The 9,599-nt window shown below is 43.3% G+C and overlaps 1 non-coding gene across 1 annotated transcript; it reads left to right on the forward strand.

Moving 5' to 3' along the window:
• The first annotated feature begins 2,308 nt into the window (after positions 1 to 2,308).
• Positions 2,309 to 2,500, forward strand: LOC116968996. Its single transcript, XR_004410585.1, has one exon. It is a non-coding gene; the product is annotated as a U2 spliceosomal RNA (small nuclear RNA).
• The last annotated feature ends 7,099 nt before the right edge of the window (positions 2,501 to 9,599 follow it).

Below are 9,599 nucleotides of genomic sequence, written 5' to 3' on the forward strand. Positions count from 1 at the left end.
ACAAGCACAGATCCTGCTACCTGGCACTTACCAAACCAGTCCTAAAAAACTGGACGAAGTGTTCAAACTATTCGGCACAAGAGGGCAGAGTCTGGAATGAGCACCACACTAAACCAGACAGCAGTACCTCTACGTGTCCACCAGGTGCGTCTTCCTCATGGTACTGGTGAAAGCTCGGGGCCTGCATGCCAAACCCGTAGCATTTTAGGCCACGGCCCAGAGCAGGCCCAGAGGAAAATGCGCCACCCCCCCAACAAACATCGTCCCTACAAGAACAAGGAACCAGAAACCGAAGAAAACAACAATGAAGACAGATAAGTATAGTTCCTACCATCACATAAAGGTTAAGGGTTGTATAACCATATAACCATATAACAATTACAGCACGGAAACAGGCCATCTCGGCCCTACAAGTCCGCGCCGAACAATTTGTTTTCCCTTAGTCCCACCTGCCTGCACTCATACCATAACCCTCCATTCCCTTCTCATCCATATGCCTATCCAATTTATTCTTAAATGATACCAACGAACCTGCCGCCACCACTTCCACTGGAAGCTCATTCCACACCGCTACCACTCTCTGAGTAAAGAAGTTCCCCCTCATGTTACCCCTAAACTTCTGTCCCTTAATTCTGAAGTCATGTCCTCTTGTTTGAATCTTCCCTATTCTCAAAGGGAAAAGCTTGCTCACATCAACTCTGTCTATCCCTCTCTTCATTTTAAAGACCTCTATCAAGTCCCCCCTTAACCTTCTGCGCTCCAGAGAATAAAGACCTAACCTATTCAACCTATCTCTGTAACTTAGTTGTTGAAACCCAGGCAACATTCTAGTAAATCTCCTCTGTACTCTCTCTATTTTGTTGACATCCTTCCTATAATTGGGCGACCAAAATTGTACACCATACTCCAGATTTGGCCTCACCAATGCCTTGTACAATTTTAACATTACATCCCAGCTTCTATACTCAATGCTCTGATTTATAAAGGCTAGCATACCAAAAGCTTTCTTTACCACCCTATCTATATGAGATTCCACCTTCAAGGAACTATGCACGGTTATTCCCAGATCCCTCTGTTCAACTGTATTCTTCAATTCCCTACCATTTATCACGTACGTCCTATTTTGATTTGTCCTGCCAAGGTGTAACACCTCACATTTATCAGCATTAAACTCCATCTGCCATCTTTCAGCCCATTTTTCCAAATGGCCTAAATCACTCTGTAGACTTTGGAAATCCTATTCATTATCCACAACACCCCCTATCTTGGTATCATCTGCATACTTACTAATCCAATTTACCACCCCTTCATCCAGATCATTGATGTACATGAGAAACAACAAAGGACCCAACACAGATCCCTGAGGCACCCCACTAGTCACCTGCCTCCAACCCGACAAACAGCCATCCACCATTACCCTCTGGCTTCTCCCATTCAGCCACTGCTGAATCCATCTTGCTATTCCTGCATTTATACCCAACAGTTTAACCTTCTTAACCAACCTTCCATGAGGAACCTTGTCAAAGGCCTTACTAAAGTCCATATAGACAACATCCACTGCTTTACCCTCGTCAATTTCCCTAGTAACCTCTTCAAAAAATTCAAGAAGATTAGTCAAACATGACCTTCCAGGCACAAATCCACGTTGACTGTTCCTAATCAGACCCTGTCTATCCAGGTGCTTATATATATTATCTCTAAGTATCTTTTCCATTAATTTGCCCACCACTGAAGTCAAACTAACAGGTCTATAATTGCTAGCTTTACTCTTAGAACCCTTTTTAAACAATGGAACAACATGCGCAGTACGCCAATCCTCGGGGACTATTCCCGTTTCTAATGACATTTGTACTAACAAAGGGTGGATGAATCACGCCTGGTTAGGAAGCTATCACTCTTGGTAGTTATATACCAAAAAATAAATACAAGGGGAATAGAATTAATATCTTGCCACCAATTCAGCAAGCACCCCAAGTGGTCTACCCTCCCACGATGGTGAATGTCGCACCATCGTTGATAAACCACTTGAGTATTTCACCAGGTATACCCATTCATGGGATTTGTAACTACTACCATGGATCCAAGGATACTTTATGGTACACATCGACCTTGAACATGCACACTATTCAGTACCTTCTCATATAAGTTTCGGATATACCGCAATTACCTGGATGGAGTAACCATGATGAGCATTGCGGCATTTAAGTCAAAGTTATCCAGAATCAATTAGCCCTGACACTTAGAAACATTCCGTCATGGCATGTCTATATATTAACGACAAACTATCATTGGATACAGCTTTAGCTGCATCGCTTCTCGGCCTTTTGGCTAAGATCAAGTGTAGTATCTGTTCTTATCAGTTTAATAATCTGATACGTCCCTTATCTAGGGACCATATATTAAATTGAATTTTGGAACAGGGAGATGGAATAGGGGCTTGCTCCGTCCACTCCACGCATCGACCCAGTATTGCAGTGCCTCTGGGAACGGTGCACAAAATATATATCCAGATATTTACGTTGACCATCCACAACGTTGTTATCTGGTATTCATTAAGACTATCAGTCATGGTGTATTAACCAACAATCAACTACGTGGCAAAGTAATTGGGATATAGCAGCATTACCAGCTACTGAACTTTGTACCTTTCCTATGAGCTGAGATACTAGTGTTCAAAACTATCTCCATACCTGTAATATGGGGGCAAATGGATTAATCTGTAGTGTTATCATGGAATTTATTGGCAGGAGGGATTATGGTTGTACACTTCCACCTGTTTTGAGTAACATCTTATGTGTCCTGATGTGTTACTGAGCTTGTAATACTTAATGCCAATATGAATTGACTTAAACATGTTATATATTAACTTACTTAATTCTAGTGAAGCATTTGCTCAGTAATCCACCAAATTTGCATGTTCGTTTATAAGATAACAACATCAGTGGTGGCATATACCAAACCACTTGGGCGGAGAACATCGATATTAGGTGACAATTTATTAACAATTGGAAACCGTATGTCGTGAAACATGTTTGACCATCAGTAATTCACCTATCAGGTGAGCTAAATACTGTAAACATACATTTAAACCAAAAATATTTGCTGAAATCACTAAGCAATATGGACACCAGATATCGATTCCTTATATCCAATTAAATCACCACGTACTAACTTACGTCACATGAAACCAATCTCAAGGCAGCGGGAATGGAGACATTCCCGCGTATTGAGGGGTGGGGGGAACCTAATATCTATGTTTTTCCTTTCCTTCTACCTCTTCAATAGGTACTACGGCTTCATCAGTCGGGTACTACGCATATTACAGTGGACCAAGTCCACAAGCATGGTTCCCAGTGATCCTCGACATGGTCATTAAAATAATTTCAGAATTGGGAAGACCATTGCTGTGCTTGGATCAGCAGCACTATCAACCTGATGACAGTATTCCGTAGCATATCCTAGGGAACATACCTGAGGAGCATCAAGAAATGGTACACTGTTTTCCAAAACAGGAATTACACATTCAACTATAACAAAAAACTGTACTGGAGCTCCTGGCAGGTCTTCACCACAATGAAGGACATGTTCTGTTAGCCTACTCAACTTGGGTACCGCTCACTGGTGATCAGATACAGGAGAGGTATATCAATCCATTCCCCAGAAATAGGTACACCCAAATTGGGATGTCAGTGAAATCCTGACATACCTTAGGGGATGATCACCAGCCAGGTCACTCACCCTGGAACAGCCTACCCTGAAAGATGGACATGCTGGTGGCCTTACATCAACACAAAGAGCCAGCTCTCCCATCTACTGCGATGGGACAACATGGTTATAACACCAGATAGTGTCACATGCCCATTCAAGGGTTGGCCAAACAGAACAGACCAGGAACATCAGGTCCAGTCATGAAATTCCGGGCATACCCACCTGAACCACGTTTTATGTGTCATGACCCACTTAGGGATCGACACAATAAGGAATACCGAGGGAGAGGAAAAAGCCTTATGGGTCAGCCACAGGAAACCTCATGGTCGGGTGATGAGCTAAACTATCTCTAGTGGCTCAAGCAGGTACTGGGAGTTGCTGGAGTAAATACTAACGTGTATAAAATCTTATTCCACCAGGACAGCTTCCACGTCAGTAACTAAGAGGATGGACGAGCCTATGGACCACATCCTGGCTACTGCAGGGTGGTCTAGGGAGTATACGTTCCAAACTTTTATAACAAACCACTGACATAACCTATATCGTTTGCAGAAAAAGAATCTGCAAAAAATATATAATGTAAGCCCGGGGGAGCAATTGGTCTTGTTGTTGTTAATAACACCATTATTGTTTTTACAAACAGATTCATGGTTGATTACGATAACATACTTCCTCCCTCGAATGACTTCGGCAGCGAGTGAAGTATGAACTGTTACACGGTTTGCAATCACAGAGCTTTGAAGTCTTCACGTAGTCACTCACGTGACTCCGAAGTAAAATAGTAAGATTAAACGAGAATTTACCAGTTTGAAGTTTGATCTGTATTTTATGAGGAGTTACGATGAGGGATTACGTGCCCTCCGCTCCCACCCTCATTATATGGATCAAACTAATAAATTGATGTCTCCTTATCTTTACTATGTTTACTTCAAATAACTGTGTCTATCTGTGATTCCACACCGCTGCTTGGAAGTATGCCGCGCCTGCGCACTGAGCGGGTTCTTCACGTAATCCCTCATCGTAACTCCTCATAAAATACAGATCAAACTTCAAACTGGTAAATTCTCGTTTAATCTTACTATTATACGCGCTAAACTCCCTTTGTCGTCGAACATCGGTCATAGACGTCTTGCCTTCGCCCTTAAAATTGTGATCTCAAACTTGAAGTCCCCCACTGTGAACTTGAAGTCCCCCACTGTGCAAACTTGAAGTACCCCACTGTAAATGCTTCGATTGTAATCAGGTATTGCCTTTCCACTGACTGATGAGCACGCAACAAAACTGTATATATGACAATAAACTGAAAATGAACACAACCGAACTGAACTCAACATGTGTACAACTAAGCAGTTTCCCTCCAAACGTGCACAGCGATGTATTTCTCGTTAACTGGAGGTCAAGACAATAGTTTCTGTAGTGAATCGCTTGTATTGTTTTTGTTTGTTTGAAAAGATAAAATGGAAACAGGCCACTTCAGCATGGACAAAGTAGAGGATTGTTCTATAGGATGGAGGTTTTCAACATGAAATCTCATCTCACTATGCAGACGGTGCCCGATCAGCTGAATATTTTAGTCATTCTCTGTTTTAAATTTAAACCTCCAACATAGGCAGCATGTTTCATTTGCTCTGACCTCTAGACAGTGACCTGGAACCAGAGTTGGATGTGACACCGCCGTTCACTTTAGTCTTTCACAAGATCGAGTTATTCTGTGCTTTCGATTTCACCCAGAGTAAACTATTTAATGAGAAACTCCCCGTGATGTTACCCATGTTCCAATAAATTCTTATTTGCCGGCCCATATCTTTTCCCCAAGCAGCGCGTCTCGCACTTGTTTAAGACGGCTCACGCATAAGCTCCTGGTTCTTACTCTTTAGTAGCAATGACACGTGTATACCGCCTACATCTTATTGCCAAAAAACACGTTCTATAACTTCCCACTCAATCAACATGCTTTCGGGCCTCTTTCCCGCACTCTACCTTCAATGCGCACACATCTCTCCTTTTCCCCACCCCCATCCCACCCCATTCCCCAGTCCACTTTCACCTAAATTCCCCCACCTGCCTTTTTACAATTCTTCCATTATTATCTCTTTATGTCACGTGTCCTATTGCCCTTTCATCTCTGGCCTTTGTCCACCCTGTCCAAAACACCCATCACCTCTATTCACCTATCACATACCAGACTTTTTCCCGCCACTCCTCTCGTCCTGCCCTCTCACCCTCTTCCCGTTCAATTAGACTGAGGAAAGATCCCAACTAGAAACTTCGCCTATCCATGTTCGCCAGAGGTCCAGGCTGACCTGCTGACGTATTCCAGTACTTTGTTTTTCTTTTAATCCGGATTCCTATTTCCCCGCATCTACACAAATTACCTGCTTCTGGCTTTAGTTATATTTCTTGAGTTTTTTGCGTTTGGAGATAAAGCGCGGAAACAGGCTCTTCGGTCCCACGGAATGTGCGCCGACCAACGATCACTCGAACAGTAGCGCTATCCTACTGACTGGGGTCAATTGACAGTGACATCGAAGCCAATTAACCTACAAACCTGTATGTGTTTGGAGTGTGCGAGGAACCGGAGCACTCGGATAAGACCCGCACGGTCACATTGGAAATGTACACACACCGAACATACAGCAGGCGTGGTCTGAAGAAGGGTTTTGGCCCGAAACGTTGCCTATCTCCTTCGCTCCATAGATGCTACTGCACCCGATGAGTTTCTCCAGCATTTTTGTGTACCTTATTCAGTATCGAATCCGGGTCTATATCACTCTAAAGCAGCAATTAACCACTGCCCCGTTGTGACGTCCCTTGGTTCCGATTGGCCGCTGTAGTCAAATACATCCGTTGACATGGAGTAATCGTCACACTAACTTCTCAGTTGAGAGAGAAAAGATGTTGGATTAAAGTCACCTAAAATCCTACCCCAGTTCCATTGGAATCACATGAGATGTAATCCATGCAGTGTTAATGATGACAGAGTGTATTCGCTTCGTGTTCTTGGCAAAGTTTATAGGAGATGAGATGGCAAGTTTTCCAAACAGAGAGTGATGAATCACGCTGCTAGGGTAATTGTGGAGGCGCATATCCTGGCGCTAATCAATCGGCACCTTCGTATGTATTCATCTATCTCTTGCCAGATTTCTGCAGCCCCCACCTCTCTTTCAGCTATGTCTCCATCCGTGCCCACTACAAACAGTGTGACGAGTGATCCCCACCCGAAGCGCCGCTTGTCACTTTTCTCTAGAGATGCTGCCTGTCCCGCTCATTTACTCCAGCACGAGAGAGAGAGAGAGAGAGGGAGAGAGAGAGAGAGAGAGAGAGAGAGAGAGAGAGAGAGAGAGAGATCTATAGAGAGAGAAAAGATAGATAGACTAGCGCTAGGTATCTGTCTCTGAGTGAGTATCTCTCTTCAGCTTCATCTCGCTCTCTCTCCTCTAGCGCCTAGCTCTCTCTCTTTCCCTCTCTATCTCTCTCTCTCTGTGTCTGTCTATCTCTCTCTCACTGTGTCTCTCTCTCTCACTCTCTCTCTCTCTCTCCCTGTCTCTCTCTCGCTCTCTCTCTCTCTCTCTCTCTCTCTCTCTCTCTCTCTCTCTCTCTCTCTCTCTCTCTCCCTCTCTCTCTCTCTCTCTCTCTCTCTCTCTCTCTCTCTCTCTCTCTCTCTCTCTCCTCTCTGCCTCTCTTGCTCTCGGGTTCCTCATCGACTCTCTCTATCTCTCTTCTCTCCCTCTCAGTTTGAGCTCTGGTTCCGTCATTCTGCGGTCCACCACTGGGGAGTAGGTGCGAGTATTTATGAACATCCGAACTGCGCTATCGCTGCATTTTGTTCCCGATCTGAACTGGGACTATCAGATGGAACGGGCCCCACTTCTGTACGTCAATGAAATTGTCTAACCTATCCTGGCTGCGTTTGGTATCCCTGGTAAGCTGTGATGAGATTGTTGAATGCGTTGTTGCTTTGCTTCCTCCTGTCAGACCGTGAGTATTCTGACAGCCTGTTCCATCATCTCCCGCACTTTACGGTAATCCGATGTGCGATCAACACAGAAAATGCACCTTCATCCGCATTTTATCAGCGTCACTATGCATAACTGGATAGACGGGGAATAGACTAGGAGATATATGGACAGATGTCCAAAGCTTCTGTAAATGGGATGGATGGGTTGGAGTTTGTAAAATGTGTGCAGGATAGTTTTTTGCAGCAATACATAGAAGTACCTACTAGAGAAGGGGCGGTGCTGGACCTCCTGTTAGGAAATGAGACGGGTCAGGTGGCAGAGGTATGCGTTGGGGAACAGTTCGGGACCCGTGATCACAATACCATTAGTTTCAATATAATTATGGAGAGGGTCAGAACCGGACCTAGGGTTGAGATTTTTGATTGGAGAAAGGCTAACTTTGAGGAGATGCGAAAGGATTTAAAAGGAGTAAATTGGGACATTTTGTTTTATGGGAAAGATGTGGAAGAGAAATGGAGTACATTTAAAGGTGACATTTTAAGAGTAGAGAATCTTTATGTCGCTGTTCGGTTGAAAGGCAATAGTAAAAATTGGAAAGAGCCATGGTTTTCAAGGGGAATTGGACACTTGGTTCGGAAAAAGAGGGATATCTACAATAATTATAAGCAGCATGGAGTAAATGAGGTGCTTGAGGAGTATAAAGAATGTAAAAAGAATCTTAAGAAAGAAATTAGAAAAGCTAAAAGAAGATATGAGGTTGCTTTGGCAAGTAAGGTGAAAGTAAATCCAAAGGGTTTCTACAGCTATATTAATAGCAAACGGATAACGAGGGATGAAATTGGTCCATTAGAGAGTCAGAGTGGACAGCTATCTGCAGAGCCAAAAGAGATGGGCGAGATATTGAACAATTTCTTTTCTTCGGTATTCACCAAGGAGAAGGATATTGAATTATGTGAGGTAAGGGAAACAAGTAGAGTAGCTATGGAAACTATGAGATTCAAAGAAGAGGAAATACTGACACTTTTGAGAAATATAAAAATGGATAAGTCTCCAGGTCCGGACAGGATATTCCCTTGGACATTGAGGGAAGTTAGTGTAGAAATAGCAGGGGCTATGACAGAAATATTTCAAATGTCATTAGAAACGGGAATAGTGTCGGAGGATTGGCGTACTGCGCATGTTGTTCCATTGTTTAAAAAGGGGTCTAAGAGTAAACCTAGCAATTATAGACCTGTTAGTTTGACGTCAGTGGTGGGCAAATTAATGGAAAGGATACTTAGAGACAATATATATAAGCATCTGGATAAACAGGGTCTGATTAGGAACAGTCAACATGGATTTGTGCCTGGAAGGTCATGTTTGACTAAACTTCTTGAATTTTTTGAAGAGGTTACTCGGGAAATTGATGAGGGTAAAGCAGTGGATGTTGTATATATGGACTTCAGTAAGGCCTTTGACAACGTTCCTCATGGAAGGTTGGTTAAGAAGGTTCAATGGTTGGGTATTAATGGTGGAGTAGCAAGATGGATTCAACAGTGGCTGAATGGGAGATGCCAGAGAGTAATGGTGGATGGTTGTTTGTCAGGTTGGAGGCCAGTGACTAGTGGGGTGCCACAGGGATCTGTGTTGGGTCCACTGTTGTTCGTCATGTACATCAATGATCTGGATGATGGTGTGGTAAATTGGATTAGTAAGTATGCAGATGATACTAAGATAGGTGGGGTTTTGGATAATGAAGTGGATTTTCAAAGTCTACAGAGAGATTTATGCCAGTTGGAAGAGTGGACTGAAAGATGGCAGATGGAGTTTAATGCTGATAAGTGTGAAGTGCTACATCTTGGCAGGACAAATCAAAATAGGACTACATGGTAAATGGTAGGGAATTGAAGAATGCAGGTGAACAGAGGGATCCGGGAATAACTGTGCACAGTT

The sequence above is a fragment of the Amblyraja radiata genome, chromosome 49, assembly GCF_010909765.2.
Source record: "Amblyraja radiata isolate CabotCenter1 chromosome 49, sAmbRad1.1.pri, whole genome shotgun sequence".
Lineage (NCBI taxonomy): Eukaryota > Metazoa > Chordata > Chondrichthyes > Rajiformes > Rajidae > Amblyraja > Amblyraja radiata.